Raw genomic sequence first — 17,448 nt, forward strand, 5'->3', positions numbered from 1 at the left:
AAGTAATGCATAGAGGAATGTATATACATGCCTCACCCAGCCCCCATTGAGACTTGAGGGGATTTAGGAGAGTGCACAAGTTGTGCCTACCTCAATTGACCCCATCAAGAAAAAGGGGTAGTTGTGCCCTCTTCTAGCTTGCCCCTGCAAGAAGGGTGATTAGGGAATGCTGTAGGGACTGGTGCTCCCTGTATCAGCAACTTCCTCTTAAGAAGACTAGAGTAGAATAAAGTGGGATTATTAACCCCTCCAAAGCTGTCTTCCTGTCCTTCCTGTCTGACCAATCAAGAGTGAATTTTTTAGAGAATGGATTTCAAAAACTCCAGTGCTTCCCCTACGTTATCTGTGAAACAACAAGATTCACAGAAGACAAAAAGGTACACCTGTGCTGTGATATGTATCACTGGATACAGAACATAACATTGATGAGATCAATGATCTGCCAAAATATCACTGTATCAAAGTTGAGTCATTGGGGTAGAATGTTAAAGATCAGGATGATTTTCTATGACCATATTTGAAAGAAGCAATTTCAGGTTACTGTTAAGAAAGCCTATTCTTGGGGTGGCTAGGTGGTGCAGTGAGTAAAGCACTGGCCCTGGAGTCAGGAGTACCCAAGTTCAGTTCCAGCCTCAAACACTTAACACTCACACACAAAAAACTAGCCATGTAACCTTGGGCAAGTTACTTAACCCCAATTTCCCTCCAAAAAGGCAAAAAAAGAAGCCTATTCTTGTATTAGGTGCATCTCAGAATGAATACCTTCTACACAGTTTCACAAACAAATCTAAAAGCATTTTACCAGAAGACATTAAGAAAATAAACTTCCCACTAAAGTTTTATAAAGGCATAAGAAACATTTAAGTGTCAGAGAATTTAGATTTTATATTTCTTAAATATATAAGTTTACTAAAGTTTTCAGACTGAATACCCCCATTCCCTCCACACGTACACATATTCCCCTTAACCCAAGGTATGAATACTTACAATAAAATTAAATTAAATATATTACATGCTATATAATTATCTCATTTATATAACCAAGGTTATTAGCTTATATATGATGCCTTTAAAATAACTTCCATTTGCAGTTCCATTTCAAACTGCAGATTTGACGCACTAGCTAGGAAAAATGCCCCCGTTTCCTGCTGTGCTAAACTTACTGAAACAAATAGAAGAAACAGCATTATTGTGTTTTGTTCCTGCTTTACTATTTTGTAATTGGGCCATAGTATGGCAAATATATTTCTTGATAACATATCACTGAGTTACTATAATAACTTTCTTCTTTCATGCCTTTTTCTTATGTATTGAAGAACAGGTTTTGAGTTATTGTCTTCTATCAAGGATAAAAGAAGTATGACAAAAAAGATTTTAAAGGACATTTCATCAAAAATGTTTTCTCTAAAAAGCTCTTCATAATGATAATTGTTGCTACTTATATGACAAAATGTCTATTTTGACATATATATATAAAATATAATAATCTTATTCATAGCTAAGTAACAATGGGAAAAAGATAAGAGTTAAACAAGACAAGGAAAGAGAATTCTCTTGGAGAAGTGGTTTCTTGAAATGTCAACATACCATAAACCATAAAAGCTGCAGGTCATAGAGGGTAGAGATGACCTCAAGTGCAGGAAAACCTTGGTTCAAGTCAGCTTTTGACACACATTGGCTGTATGATCCAGGGCAAGGTACTAGACCTCTGTGTGCTCTAGATTAGAGATGTACATATGAAACTAGTCTATAACACTCCAAAATATGGCTCTAAACAGATTAAAATATAATTGGTGAAATACTTAATATGGAAATGCTTTACATAATTACACATGTATACCCTATATCAGATTGCTTACTGTCTCAAGGAGGGGTGAGGTAAGAGGTATAATTTGGAGCTCAAAACTAAGTAAAAATAATGAAGGAAAAATATAATGAAAATGTATATTAGAAATAGGTTACTAAGTAAAATAAAATTTATCATCTTTTTTGAAAAAGGATGTGATGAATATATTAAAAAATTGGGAATATTTAATGAAATAAATAGAAATCCAACCAAAAACAGATAATGCTAATATGTGGTTTTCTTATTTTTTCTTCTTTTTCCTTTACATAATTCATTTCCGCAAGATTTTGAGTTACAAATTTTCTCCCCATCTTTCTCCTACCCACCACCCAAAAACAGCGATCCCACTGAATAACTCTCCTCCAATCTGCTCTCTCCCATATCTTCCCCCATCCCCACTCCGACTTTCCAGCAGGGCATGGTGGAACTCTATGCCCCAGTGCCTGTATATCATATTTCCCAGTTATATATAAAATAATATTAATAACAGTATATATGTATGTATATATATTTTTTTAACATTTGATTTTAAAGCTTCAAATTCCAGATTCATTATCTTCCTCCCTTATAACCCAACCTTACTGGGAAGATAAGCAAGGCAATATAGGTTGTACATGTGTAACTATGCAAAACATTTCCATAGCAGATATATTGTAAAAGACTGACTATATTTCCCTCCTTCCTATCCCACCTCACACTTGTTCTATTCTCTACTTTGATCCCGTCCTTTTTCAGAAGTGGGTGCTTCTAACTTCCCTCCCCACCAGCCTGCCTTCCCTTCCATCATCCCGCCTCTCATCCCCTTTGCCCTTACTCCCTTGTAAGGTGAAATACCCTATTTAGTGTGTATGTCATTCCCTCCCTAAGCCAAATTCAACGAGAATAAGGTAGACCCATTCCCTTTTGCCTTTCTGTTCTTCCCTTCCATTGTAACCATTTTCCTTTGCCTCTTCTATATTAGATAGTTTACCCCATTCTGTCTCTCCCTATCTCCTCTCATTATATTCCTCTCTCACATCTTAATTTCACCTTTTAAGTATCATCCCTTCCTATTCAATTGGTTGTCTGCCCTCTATCTACATATACCTACACCCATATATTCACACAATCAAATATGTATTCATATGCCCATATACCCTCCTATACAGACATATATGTATGTATACACACATACACACACATACCTTTCTATTCCCTTGAACTATTCTCATACTGAGAAAAGTTTCATAAGTTACAATTACTGTTTTTACATGTAGGAATGTAAATAGTTCAACATTGATAAGATCTTTATGATTTCTTTTGCCTGTTTACCTTCTCATGCTTCTCTTGCTTCTTGTATCTGAATGTCAGATTTTCTATTCAAGTCTGGTTTTTTTCATCAAGAATACTTGAAAATTCTCTATTTCATTGAATGATCATATTTTCCCCGGAATCATAGTACTCAGTTTTGCTGGGTAGGTGATTCTTGATTTTAATCCCAGCTCCTTTGACCTCCGGAATATCATATTCCAAGCCCTTCGATCCCTCAGTGTAGAAGCTGCCAGAGCCTGTGACATCATGATTGTATTTCCACAATATTGAAGTTATTTCTTCCTGGATGCTTGTAATATTTTCTCCTTGAACTAGGAATTCCAGAACCTGGCTATAATATTCCTAGGAATTTTCGTTTTGGGATCTTTTTCAGGAGGTGATCAATGGATTCTTTAAACCTCTATTTTGTCCTCTGGTTCTAAAACATCAGGGCAATTTTCCTTGAGAATTTCTTGGAGGATGATTTCTACGTTTTACTTTGATCATGGCTTTCAGGTAGTCCAATAATTTCTAAATTATCTCTCCTGGATCCATTTTCCAGGTCAGTGGTTTTCCCAATGAGATATTTCACATTGCCTTCTATTATTTCATTTGTTTGGATCTGTTTAATTGTATCTTATTTTCTCATAAGGTCACTAGCTTCCTTTTCCTCCAAACTAATTCTGAAGGAATGATTTTCTTCAGTGAGCTTTTGAGATTATTTTTCCATCTGGTGAATTCAGCTTTTTAAGGCATTCTTCTCCTCATTGGCTTTTTGGGCCTCTTTTGCCATTTGAGTTAGTCTATTTTTAAGGTATTATTTTCTTCAGTAAGGTTGTTGACACTAATTTCATAATTTTCTTGTATCATTCTCATTTCTCTTCCCATTTTTTCCTCCCCTTCTCTTATTTGATTTTCAAAATCATTCTTAAGATCCTCTATGGCCCATAACCAGATTGTATTTTTCTTGAAAATTTTGGTACAGGAGTTCTGACTTTGTTGTCTTCTTCCTGTTCCATGCTTTGATCCTTTTTGTCCCCAAAATAGGAATGTAAAGTTTGGTTGCTTTGCTTCCCTCATTTGTTCATTTTGCCACTCAACTACTTGACTTTTGAGCTTTTTGCCACAGTAGGACTCTGCTACCAGACAGGGGAGCTTTATCCCAAACACTGGGGTTTTCTCAGCTGGTGGAGCTGTTAGTTGGGAGCCCTCTCTGAAGCTTCAACATGCTCTGGGAAGCTGTTCACATACCCCAGGACCTACACCCTAGAATGCAATCCATATCCAAGCAGGTTAAAGCAAGAACGATTATCCCTCAGACTGGTTGCTTGGTACCCCTACAATCTGCAGGCCAGGAGTTGAAGCTGCCACATGGCAGTGGCTGCACATTTGTGTCGCCTCAGCAGTTTCTCCCTCCAAGGGATAAAGGCCGGACCACACTCCCAAACTACTAGCTCCCGAAGTCCACACTGCACTGATGTCTCACTTTGTCTGTAGCATTTAGGTGTTGATAATTCTGGAAACCTTCACTGCTACTCATGAACTGAAGTCCCTTCAGCCAGCGGCTGGTCAGGCTACCCTGAGTCTAAAACCTCTGGCTCATGCAGGGCTGGGCTCGGCTCCCTGTGAGCTGTGCTGTCCACTTCCTGCTGGCCTGCAGGGCTGTCCTCACAGGAGGTTAGCTTCTCTGTGTCATTTTGTGGGTTCTGTAGCTCAAAAGTTTGTCTGTAGTAATTTTTACATGAATTGGAGGAGTTGGAAGCCAGAGCCCCATGGAAGTCATGTTTCTACTCTGCCATCTTGACTCAGCCCCCTCCCTTATTTTTTCTAAGATTATTTATTTTTTGTTTTCAACATTTACTTCCATAAGTTTTACATTTTCTGCACCTCCCCAAGATAGCATATAATCTCATATAGGCTCTGCATATACATTCCTATTAAACATATGTTCACATTAGTCATGCTGTATAGAAGAATTAGAATGAATGGGAGAACCATGAGAAAGAAAAAAAAAACTAAAAAAAAAAAAAAAAGAAAATAGTCTCCTTTGCTCTCCATTCAAACTCCATAGTTCTTTCTCTGAATGTGAATGGCATTTTCTATCATGAGTCCTTTTGTTTTAAGTCCTTGCATACCCGAGAAGGGCTAAGTCTATCAAAGTCAGTCATCTTGCACTGTGTACAATGTGGCTGTTACTGTGTACAATGTTCTTTTGGCTATGCTCATCTCACTCAGCATCAGTTCATATAAGTCTTTTCAAGCTTTTCTGAAGTCTACCTGTTGATCATTTCTAATAGCACAATGGTATTCCATTACATTCATATACTATAACTTGTTCAGCCATTTGTATCACTAATGCAATATTCACAGTGCTGATGGCAACTGTAAATATGCCAGCATAGATCTCAATCACAAAATATAACAGACTCTTCATATAGAAGACAGAAGCAAAACATATATTCTGACACCAGAAAACCAAATCAAAACACCAGAAAGCCAAATCCATCATTATATCAAAAAAGTTAACACACCATAGCACGGCATGAAACCACACCATCTTTTAGCCTTCCCACAAACACAATCCTAGCTGTCACAGCAGGTGGCAAACACTCACAAGCATTGCTGTCTCTTTGGGTGCATCCTCTCCTCCCTCCAGCTCTGACTCCCAGCTTCCTGTGGACTCTGCTTCACCTTTCAGTAAACTTCTCCTACCACAGGCTCCATGTGATTATATTCAGCTTATTGGGTGCAGGGAATATTTTCAAGGAGAAGATCTTCAAATTCCCTTAGGCTTATTAAAGGGTAGAGAAGATCTTCAAATTCCCATTCCCATAACACCATTTTCCAAAAGATAGGCATCCCCTCTATTTTCACTTCTTGTCTACCACAAAAAGAGCTGCTATAAATATTTTTGAATATGTGGGCCCTTTTCCCATTTTTATGATCTCTTTGGATTATAGTCCTAGAAATAGTATTGCTAGGTAAAAGAGTATGCATTTTTTTTTTTTTTGCTTTTTGGAGGGGGGAAGGCAGGGCAATTGGGGTTAAGTAACGACCATGGTCAAACAGCTAGTAAATGTAAAGTGTCTGAGTCCAGATTTGAACTCAGGCCCTCCTGACTCCAGGGCCGGTGCTCTATTCACTGCACCACCTAGCTGCCCCTGAGTATGCACATTTTGATAGCCCTCTAGGCATTTCCAAATTGCTCTCCAGAATGGTTGAATTGGTTCACAATCTATCAACAATGAATTAGTGTTCAACTTTTCTCACATCTTCTCCAACATTTATCATTTTCCTGTTTTGTCATAGGTGTGAGGGGTACCTGAAATGGTTTTGATTTGCATTTCTCCAATCAATAGTGATTTGGAGCATTTTTCATATGATTAAAGATAGCTTTAATTTCTTCCTCTGAAAACTATTTGTTCATATCATTTCACCATGTATCAACTGGGGAATGACTTGTATTCTTACAAATTTGATTCATTTCTCTATATATTTTAGAAATGTCTTTATCAGAGGCAATGGTTATAAAAATTATTTCCCAGTTTTCTGCTTCTCTCCTAATCTTGGTTGCATTGGCTTTGTTTGGGCAAATTGTTTTCAATTTGATATGATTAAAATCATCCATTTTCTACTTCATAATATTCTCTATCTCTTGTTTGGTCATAAATTCCTCCATGCTCCTTAATCTGACAGATAAACTATTTCTTGCTCCCCTAATTACTTACAGTATTAGCCTTTATATCTAAATCATGTTTCCCATTTGGACTTTATACCGACTCAGATATTGGTCTATGCCCATATAATATGTGGTTTTCTTAGTCAACATTAGGCTTACAGAGATCCTTATATCTGGGTAATCTCTTTCTTGAGCTTAACACCAATGATCTTTAGACTATTAGTTTCAGAGAAGAGGTTGATCTGAAGTGATAGAAAAGTTTGCTTCACCATGAAGTTTTTTATAGCAGTGAAATCACATGTACAGTTTCAATCTCTATAAACTTGATATTCCACAGAATCAGTTTTTTTCCTGTTGTTAGTTGCATAAAGCTGACTCAACAATCCTTTCCAACAAAGCATTCTTTTCAATAAAATGTTCCTGATTTTTACTTCTAAAAGAAATGTAGAAAATAACAAATTCCCCTTAGAAGAATATGACATATTCTAGCTTTAAGTACACATTATAAAATTGATAATATCTCCATAAAAAGAGAATAAATTTCCTTTTGGAGGTAACCTGAATCTTCAATATGACTTAGACCTTAGGAGTTTTGCCTTGGGGCCACCCTGCCAACCAGGAAGTTCGTTTGGTATAAATGACACTTTCAGTATAAGTAAAAGGTTAATCCAGTTATGTCAAATTCTGTCAAATGGCAAATAGACTAACCACAAGATCTCAATATATTTTCTAATGAAAAAATACATTTCTATTGTGACCATTATATATTTGTTTTGAACACATATATTTCAGTTAGTGAACATTAAACATCAGAGTATCAAGGAAAATTCTGGAAAATATTCTAATCAAGAAAAAAACCCATTATGTTAAAGATTGTATTTATTACTCTCATTCTCTCTTATCAAAGATATATTAAGGAAAACAAGATCTGTATTATTTCAAATATCTTTGGTTTGGAGTCTGATCTTTATAGAGCCAGCACCTGTGAAATTTAATTGCATTTGCTGAAGAATGGATTATAAGGGCACCATAAGTTTTTATTTCCGATAAAGAACACAGGGAACAAAAGCCCTTTAGGAATAGACTCACTTGCCAATGTAACCTTAATAAAAGCTAGAGGAAGATAAACATCGCAAATATATATAAATGATGTCCTGAAGCCTTCTGCCTATACGCAGCTCTGTCTCTCAAACTGGATATTTTTCAGAGGATTCAGAGATTTCAAAATGCTATAGGAATTCATTAAGGGGGGGATAAATAAATGCGTCTATTTGCTAAAACTTTAATTAGACATATCCTACAGTGTATCTTTGATATTAAATATCCCTACAGAATCTCCCTTATATTTATCTTCCTATTCCAAAGTAAAATTCATTTGAATGTGATCACCTAGGTGTAGCATATTCAATGATATGGAACCCTCCCCTGAGAAAAGGGGAGGAAATTAAAGAGATTAGAAGATAACAAGTTGCATACTCTAGCTATAAAAACAGACACCTTAGGAAAGTTAGCTGCCTAAACGGTCATATAAAAAGGACAATTAAAGCTAATTTAGTCTTGTCTCCTAGGATTTGTAAACCTATATTTTCATGTATTGAATCGAGAATAGAAGACCAAGTTATCCCAAATTGCATCTTGTTTAACTTGACCAATTAACAGCGAATCCTTTTTCAAATTTGGTGATAAATAGTTATCACATCTTTAGAAGACAATTTTTCATTTTCTAAAGTGGCATTTACATGTGAAGTGTTTTCAATACATTTTTATTTGGGTCTGAAAAATGTTTCAAATTAATTAGTACAAAGTCACATGGTAAAAACATTTTCCTGAAACAAGTAATGCCTCAGCTGGATTTCAATATTCTCTAAAACAATGAAAAACAAACAAGCTAGATCCATGTGTACTGTCAAATTCAATGTTATGCTGGGATCATGAGAAGGAAAAAAAATGAGTAAAATGTGCCTGAAGGCTGTGGAATGGAGAATTACACATTATCAAAAAAGCTGTAGCCTGCAAGGGATGGCACAGGTTGCTAAGCCAGCAGGAGGCCCAGAAGACCCCAGTTTTGATCACAATGGCATATCAGGACCAGGAAATGGTAATGCTTTGGGGAATGAGGTCAAATCAGATGGTCAACTTCCTGATGCCCCTTTCCTGAATTTTGGCTTCTGTCCTGGGACAGATTTCATGGCTTTGAATTCTGACTTTGACTCTATGGAGGCCTTTAGATCCAGCATCCTACAATCTTCTTGCTCCTTAAGACCCAGCTTCTTCAAATTCATGCCATTTACAAAACATAGATCTTTCTCATAGACAGTTTGAAATTTTCCTTCACTAATATAACACAGTTGCCACAATTGTGAGATCACAAAGAATCCAGACAAAATCTACTTATTGAGCTGGGAGACAACCAACAAAAACAATGGTTTAGACTCTAGAATACCATTAAAAGGCTTACTATTAATGGTTTAGACTCTGGAGACTATTAAAAAGAAAAAAAAAAAACTTATTGAGGAGAATGGCAAAAGACTGAGCCAGCCCTGTTTCATAAAATCAGTCAAGTATCCAGCTAACTATGTACCAATAAAGAATATACTATGTACCAATATTGTGATAAGACCTGAGAATACAAATAAAGGCAAAGCAAAACAAAATAGACAGCAACAAAAAATACTTTCTGCTCTTAAGAGCTCACAGTCTAATGGGGGAGACAGCATGGAAATACCTATGTACAAACAAGATAAAAACAGGTTTAGACTCAGAAGAAACGCACTAAGATTAAGGAGGACTGAGAAAGCCTCCTGCAGAGACTGTGCTTTTAACAGGGATTAGAAGGAAGTAAAGGAAGCTAAGAGGCAGAAAAGAGAACTGAGAGAGTCCTAGGAATGGTGGGAAGTCAGCAAAAATGCTCAGAGGGCATTAGCACTGGATAGGAGTATATACAGAGGAGGATGTTTAAGGCCAGAAAGGTAGAAAGGAGCCAGGCTATGTAGGCCTCCAAAATAATCTAGTTATGAGGGATGAAGGCCTATACTAGAATGATGATAGTATTAGAGAAGAAGGTATATGGTACATAGGTTAAGAAGGTTGAAATAACACATCTTGAAAATTAGGCACATAGGGGATGAGAAAGTATGAGTTGAGAATGAACATCTCGGCCATGAGTTGCTGTTGTTTAGATGTTTTCAGTAGTGTCCAACTCTTTCTGCCTCCATTTGGGGTTTTCTTGGCAAACATACAGCAGTGGTTTGCCATTTACTTCTCCAGATCAAGTCAGAGATGAGGAAAATGTGACTTGCCCAGGATCACTGAGCTAGTAAGTATCTGAGACCAGATTTGAACTCAGGAAGATGAGTCTTCCTAATTCCAGGCCTGACATTCTATCCACTGTACTGCCTGGCTCCCCTGTTATGATCCTTGCAGACAAAACAAACAAAGCAGTTGAGGAATTTGTAGGAGCCTGAAGAGAGTTTGGCAAGAGAGTCATCTGAGTCATATAACCCTGAGAGCATTCGTAGATGAAACCAGAAAGACAACAAATAGAAGGGAAATGGAGCAGATCTGCCAAAATTCTAATACCTGTTCCCATTGGCCATTGAAGTGGAATAGCACTTGGATTCTACCATCTCAATAATCCATTTGAGAACAAGGCAGTATCACCAAAGATGAACTTGAGAAAAACAGCTGGATGTGACTAGAAATAAACAGAAGGAATCTATGCTGGCAGAAATGAAGCTTTCAAGGCATTCAGTTTTCTTTTCAAGATATCTTAAAAAAGGATTTTTAAAAGAACAGATACAGAATTTCTACCCCCCCCAAAGAGATAAAAAAGACATCAATAATTGACTTTATGCATGCTTCTTCATCTCTATTTCTAACTACATGCACACACACACAACACAACACACACACACACACACATACCCCTTGGAAATGTAGTAGATAATAAACTGGTCCTAGAACTAAATAAAGAGGAAGAAAAGTGGGCTAGCAGACATTTGGAGAGTTTACTTTTAATCACTTCTAATGATCCTGGGCCGGTAGCTGATGCAAAGGGCTACCTCTTTTTATTTTCTTCTGATGCTATATGTCATTGAACAGTGAGACAGTATAATTTGAGAACAAAATAACAAGTAACCCAAAAGGCAATGGAAAGGCATTCCATTCCATGACAGGTATTAAGAGGTTTTTACCAACTTATTACCAATCCATTTCAAAGATATGTTATAAAAGACAATTAAAGGTATGTCTAGAAAAGGAAGGTGGTCACATAGTAACCATGAGAAACAATGAGAGAAAATAAACAGCTTAAGATTACCCTCCAAAGACATTAAAATTTCCCCCAAAAATGCCATGAGTCTTTCTTTTGTGAAGAAATAATTTTTAAAAATCTGCACCAGTAGAAGGAATTACCTTTAATAATGAAATTGCAGATCCACTAAAGATGGTATTTATAAGAAAATTGGACAGAGTTCAGTGTAATAATTTTTCCATACCTACAGAACAGTTAAAAACAAAATAACCTTTTAGGTAGAGAAGCAATAATACTGACTTTAGTAATGCAACACAGAAAAGGAAATATTCAGAGTATCACAAAATTTCTTAGTTGCAAGGCAATTCACACCTTCCTAAAAATGCCCTCTTCAATAACAACCCCAACAAATGATCACTCAGTTTTCATTTGAAAACCTCTAGCGATGGGGAACTATTCTACCTCACAAGGCAGTCTCTTTTACTTCTGAATAACTGAAACTGGAAGTTTGTCCCTATGTAAAACCAAAATTGACTCCCTTGTAACTTGTACTCATCAATCCAAGATTTTCTCTCTGAAGTCAAAGAGAACAGATCGAATCCCTTTTCCACAAAACAGCTCTCCAAAAACTTGAAGGTAGCTAGCTCCCAGGTCCATTTTAAAGTCTTCTATTCTCCAAGAAAAACATCCCCAGTTCCTTCATTTGCTCCATGTATGATAGATAAGGTTTCCTTCACCACCTGGCCACTATCATCTAGATGATTCTGGTTTAGCAATGCTCCTCTTTGAAACATAGAGTTCCTAAATACACACAGTATCCTAGTCAGGGTTTGACTTGAGAAGAACACAATGGAGCTAGCACCTCCCATATAAGGAACACTAAGTCTCCTTTAATGAAGCCTATATTTGCATTAGCTTCCTTCATTTCTATGTTACAATAATTGCTCAGTTGAGCTTGTAAACCCTTAAAATTCTCAGACCTTTTTTCCTCCAATCAACTACTATCTAGTATAGCTTCCGTATCTTGTACTTGTAAAGCTGTTTTGTTTTACCTAAAGTACAGGAATTTATCTATGGAAATTGCATTTTATTAAGAATTGATCTCAACATTCTGGAATGTTGAGATCTTTTGGGATTCTGATTCTGTGATCCAAAATATTAGCTATTATCAGTTTTATGATTTATGCAAATTAATCAGCATGCCCTTATTGCTTTATCTAGGGTACTCACTGGGGCAGCTAGGTGATGCAGTATATAAAACACTGGGCTTAGAATCAGGAAGACTCATATTCCTGAGTTCAAATCTAGCCTCAGACACTTACTAGCTGTGTGACCCTAGGTATATCACTTAATCCTGGTTGCCTCAATTTCCCCATCTGAAAAAGGAAATGGAAACCTCTTTAATATCTTCACCAAAAAAATCCCAAAATGGAGTTATGAAGAATCAGATATGACTGAAATGACTGAACAAAAATAAAGGGGTATTCATAAAAAGATCCAACAGCATAAGGTTGAATAGAGCTACCTACTACAAATCTCCTTCCAAGCAGATAGCTTATAATTATCATTAGTTACAGTATTAATAGCATTTTGTAGCACTTTAAGGTTTGCTAAACATTGATATAGATATAGATACCTACACACATTATACTGTGTAGGTGTGTATGTATACATATATTTATATTTATTTCTATGTATATTTATATAAACATATAGTAGGATATCTTTGTACATACATATAAGTATATATGTGTGTGTGTATACCCACACACCCATACATACATACATATGTATTTTGTGTATGGATGTGTGTATGAATTTTATCCTCACAAATTCCTTGTGAGATAAGTGCTTTTATTATCCTCATTTTTAAATGACTTTCAGTGGGATTTGAATTTACATGTTCCAATCTCCAAGTCCAGCACTCTAGTCATTATTCTCCCTACTGCATCACTATTTGGGAGGGGGGGACTTATATTTCCATTGTTTAGAGAACAGATTAATTTGACCTTTGAATCTATGGGCAGCAATGTATTCTCCTGGTATGACTGGAAGAAGAGTAATAAGAAGTTCTGACAAACTGAGGAAACAGGCAAACAATGAGAACATGATCATTTCTGGTACTGAATGAACTTGTCACTTGTCTTTTCATATAGAAAATAACAAGATAACAGAATAACATGTAATGTAATGTATCTTTACTTCTTTCACATACACTTCCCCTTTTACCCAACTGACTCCAGTGCCCAGGACCAGGGTAACTTTGAATGTGTGGATGTGGGTTTGGGGAGAGGAAGAGGTGATTGACTTCTACTGGAAGAATAAGGAGGTTAAAAATACATACACCTACAGAGTCATTTCAAATGAGTTGTGTGTGACAAAAGAGTTTTTAAAAAAAACACCATTACTCCAAACTTTTCTTCCTTTATAAAATTTTCTTTAAGATTTATTACGTATTTTATTCTACAAAAGCTTACAGAACAATTTGAAGAATTCTATCATCTCACTGTATGAATACATTTAGCTTAGAACATATCTGGAGGCAAATTAAATACCACACGTTTAAGAATTTTGGGAATGTCTATAAAAATCTGGTTAATAAAAGTACAATACATGTCAGATTCCCAGTTTCCTATCAGTTTTCAGCTTTAACAGCTTTTTTTAACCTAAAAAGGAAAAACACATGCATTGCAACTGAAAATTATTTCATCGTTTATGTTTTCTTAGTGTAAGGGTAGGGTCCATTGAAACAATCCATCACCCCACTCCCATTTAAACTACCTCGATCAAATAAGAACACTTCTTTTGAATCAATCAGTCAAAGCCATTAAATTACAATCAAACAATGTGGTTAATCAAGGTGGTAAGGAATCCATCAGGAAAATTCATAGGATGGAAAGAAATTCAGCTACTCAGGAAATGTATTGGGATTTGTCTAGGAGACTCAATCACTACCTGCATAAAGTATCATCAGTTTAGAGTCAAACATTAGAGTGGCAGGGTCAACAGAGAGAAGAGAATAGTATGGAAAATCCCCTAAAAAGGGAACTGCTTGTAGGGAAGAAGGGCATCACCCCTTGTCTCCTTAACCATAACTGGTCCAAATATAGGTTGGTTAAGTTGCATGTCTATGCTACACATATTTTCTTTTTTTACCTAAAAAAAACATACAACAACAAAACAATGTTTCTTCACCCAACCAATGTTTTGAATTTTGATTTAATTTTTTGTTATTTAAAGCCCTTTACAAACTGCTTCCATCATCTCAACTTATTACACATTGCTTCCAATTCATCTATTTCTACTACCACTCAAAGTAGCCTCCTTTTTCCCACTTAATATAGTATTCTAGCTCCTGACTTCTCACCTTTGTCTAGGCTTTCGTCTTTACCTCTGCCTCTGAGAATCATCTTTTTTCTTTCTTAGAACTCCGGTGAGATGAGACTACCTATGAAACCTTCCCTGATGTCCCTAGTTTTTATTATATGTGATAAGGTAAATGTTTGCATGTTTCTTCTCTCCCCCAAAACTAAACCAAACCTCCTTTAGTGAAGTTTTTTTTTTCTTTTTTCATTTTTAAGCTTTCTTTCTGATAGTTGGTCTATCATACATATTAGGGGCTAATGAATGCTCTTTCATTTGAAACTGAATGGAATTATTCTGGACTCCTGTAGTAGGTGAAGATTAATTCTATGATATTATTTTACATTAAAATCATTTCCTAGCTCTTGAAGAAGCAAAAAAAAAAAGCCGAGGAATTGAACTTTTTTAAAATCTGAATCTTATACCATTTACTATAATGAGTCCCACTTTTAAATAGATGACCTATTGTTCCATGCTCCACTAATGTTAGGGATTCCCTAACCTTATTCTCTGCCATATTTTTTTTCTTTTCATAATGCCAGATCTCATGCCCTCTAAAGACATTCTCTTCCTTTCTTCACTCATCTCAGAAAAGATAATGGTTCTAAAAACTTCTAAAATCCAATGGAATTTACCATGTGGATTATCACATATATATTTTATTTTGGATTGAAATGACATATGTAGAGTGCTTTGAAAACTTTTAAAGAGCTACATAAAAGTTAGGTATTTTATATAGTTTTGAAAATCCAGTAATTAATACTGAAAAAGTGAATATTTGTGATTTCTTCCTAATATATTTGAATACTCTTAGATTGCATAATAGTCCTACAAATAATGACAGGAAATTGAAATTGTGTTTTCAAACCACCGTGACACATAAAGTGCTTAACTAATAATTATATTACTCTAATTTCTGCCGTACAACTATAGTTTACTAGTCTGTAGCATGCAGAGAAGTAGCTTGGTATAGTACAAAACACGTTAAATTTAAAATCAGGAAGACTTAAAGTCAAATGCTATTTCTGATCATGCATATGTGACCAAAGACAAGTTAAGTTAAGTAACAGCCCTGAACTCAGTCTCCTTACCTCTAAAATGTGGGCAATAAAGTCTGTGGTCACATGCTTCACAGGGTTGTGGTTAAGCTCAAATAAATAAAGTCCTTCGCGAACCTTAAAGCACTATGTAAATGCCAATTATCGTATACTCAACTTTTCAGCTATGGGGATATCATACTTCTTGGCTATCTTTCAAAGTTTCATTTATTTGAAATCTTCTAAATTCAATTGACATTTTTAATGCTGATCTGATATTTTGCCTGCCCTTAGGTTATCTGACATTATAAAATTGTTCTTTATTTTACATGGGTGTTGAAAGAACCATTGTAGGAAAATCATTATCATTCTCAACCTAAAAAGGGGGATTATAGTGTGAGAAAAGAAATGCTAATTTTTCCCACTGCTTTTTTCTCATTAGCTTGAAAAATAAAATAAAACTCCCAGATGAAAAATCTAAATTATACATACTATTTGAACAGTAGAACACGCTGTATATTAATTTATTCATTTATAAGGTCATATATATAAACCTGGAGAGGGGGGGGTGGTAATGAAGTCCAGTGTTAAACCTCTACATCTTTGTAAAATAGTCTCTCTTGCTGGATATCCATCTTACAATCAAGATCTGCATGAGGTTTTGTTTTTTTTCCTGTCTCTGTTGATTTATAGTGTAAACCTATATAGCGAGGGCAATCACTTCTTAGAGCACTAGAAATAAACACAACTGGAAAACAACAAGACACTCAATTTGAGCTTTGCTATAGGAGGAAACCCTGTGTTTTGAAATGGTACTGATTTTTCCAAAAATTTAAATACTCACACAACAAGCCTAAGGTGGTAGTAGGATAGTGAGGTTGGAGGGGAAGGTTCAAGACAATATGCATACTCCGAAAAATGGGAAAATCGTTATTGTTTGGGGCACTGAACTTTATTTTTGTTCCTAAATCTACCCTACTACTTTCCAAACATCTCATGTGTAATGAAACAATGACCCTATGTTTTTGTAGACTAGTTAAACAAATGACAAGCTCTGGCATGTCATTATGAGTCAGGAGATTTGGGATACAAACCAATTATGTCTTGTCTCTTTGGTACCAGAGAATCTTCCTGGTTACATCTGAAGAGGTTCATCACAGAAGCTTAAATAGAGTTGGAAGGAACCTGAGAAGTTATCTCCTCCAACCCACACCCCGAATAAATCTTTATAGCATCTATTAGTCATTCAGGCTTTACTGGAAAACCTCCAGTGAGGTTTACCTCCTGAAATAACCATTTCTGATTTCTAAATACTCTCAAAGTTGTTTTCCTGGCATCAACATTAAATTTACTGATATACCTTCCAGCCACTGTTCCTAGTCCTGTCTCTATGGGACCAACCAGAATAATCTATTTTGTCTTCCTCATGACAACTTTTCAAATACTTTAAGGCAGATATTATGGCTCCCTATCTCCTAAGTCTTCCCTTCTCTAATATAAACACCTATAGTTGTTTCAATCAATTCTTATAAGACAGGAGGATCCCCTCCCCCCCTAACATTGTTGTCCTACTTTGGACATCTTTTGTATTGTTTGAACACCACCCTAATTAAGTTTGAAGAGGTTCATCACCAGAAATCTGTTCATTAGATAATTCACTAGAAATATTTACTAAAGCAGAGAGGAGTTGCAATCTGAGTGGTTGGAGGACCCTCTGCAACATAAAAAGAGGGTTTCTGAAATTCCTGAAACAGTGAAATTAGGCCTATTTCAGCATCTTATTTAAAATGTTATGCTCCTACCTACTATCAACTTTTCGAGTGTTTTCAATCATCTATAATTATGAGATGTCTAAAATGATCTTATAATTTGAAAATTTTCTAGGAACAGGTATTTCTCATTTATTCCATAAGCTTAGATTTCCCATAGGACTGCTAAGCATAGATGTAGCCATCAGTGATCTCTTTATTCACACTTACCA

At 35.8% G+C, this 17,448-nt stretch overlaps 1 protein-coding gene across 1 annotated transcript in view; it reads right to left on the reverse strand.

Annotated features, from left to right (window-relative positions):
* DPYD (dihydropyrimidine dehydrogenase) overlaps positions 1-17,448 on the reverse strand; it is a 1,126,518-nt gene that overhangs the window by 935,795 nt on the left and 173,275 nt on the right. The gene's annotated exons all lie outside the window — the stretch shown is intronic.

This window comes from Petaurus breviceps, unplaced genomic scaffold (assembly GCF_028583685.1).
Source record: "Petaurus breviceps papuanus isolate PSGF00001 unplaced genomic scaffold, PetGlider_PUasm1.0 90564, whole genome shotgun sequence".
Lineage (NCBI taxonomy): Eukaryota > Metazoa > Chordata > Mammalia > Diprotodontia > Petauridae > Petaurus > Petaurus breviceps.